Source organism: Arabidopsis lyrata (genome assembly GCF_000004255.2).
Source record: "Arabidopsis lyrata subsp. lyrata unplaced genomic scaffold ARALYscaffold_612, whole genome shotgun sequence".
In the NCBI taxonomy this organism is placed as follows: Eukaryota; Viridiplantae; Streptophyta; class Magnoliopsida; order Brassicales; family Brassicaceae; genus Arabidopsis; species Arabidopsis lyrata.
Window position 1 is genome coordinate 1 of NW_003302165.1, and position 904 is coordinate 904.

Genomic DNA, 904 nt, shown 5'->3' on the forward strand with positions numbered 1-904 from the left:
AAAAAAAGCAAGATCAAAAACCCCCCACGACAGCACTGCTAGGCATGTCACGGCCGTACGAAACACCGCAGCGTTTTTGCACCTAAACAACATCAAATTCAAAGTCATAACTCTGTTTCTTTTCTTCAAAATCAAATTTGTTCATTTAGGTGTTTTTGTGCTATTTTCTTCTTTTACCCAAACTGATTGATTAGCTTTTTCAATTAATGTTACTTCATAATTGGGAGAAAAATGATTGTACGAACGAATAGTACGTAGAGATATGCATTTCGTATCCAACTATCCATGCTTGCAAATAAATTTAGTCAACCATGGAACTAATGATGTTGTCCTCAAATTAATCGTGAGCTGCTATTTTCAATAGTTGAACATTACTAATTTGGAGTTTAATTAGATCGTTACAAAATATCGATTTTTTTTTATTAATTAGAAAGAAAAAAAAAATATAGGTGCTATAGAGACCTCCAAACACCGATAAGAACAATAAAGTAATTAACCATTGTATATAACAAACTGAGTATTTGATTAGGGTAAGAGGTTAAATTGTTCTAAGTCCTACATTAACCAATATATATGTCCTTGTTTGGTCAAAGCTCTTTCTATTTTACGAGAGCCAACGACTTTGGGATTTGGGATATCAAACTACCATGTAAGCTGCTTACCGTAAGCATGACGTACAAAGTATAGTCTCGAATGAATGTAATTAAACTTATACTACAATATATCTGGGGAAATAATTGATATGACAGATATATATTGAACGGAAAGTTTTTGGAAATAGCCATGGATGTATTCTCGGAGAAATAACCTTTTAAAACTAACTTTAAGCTAATTTTAACTGCAAATTCGATCCCAAAATCCAATGAAGAAGAAAGAAAAAAAAAAACAGGTAGGTGACTTCTTA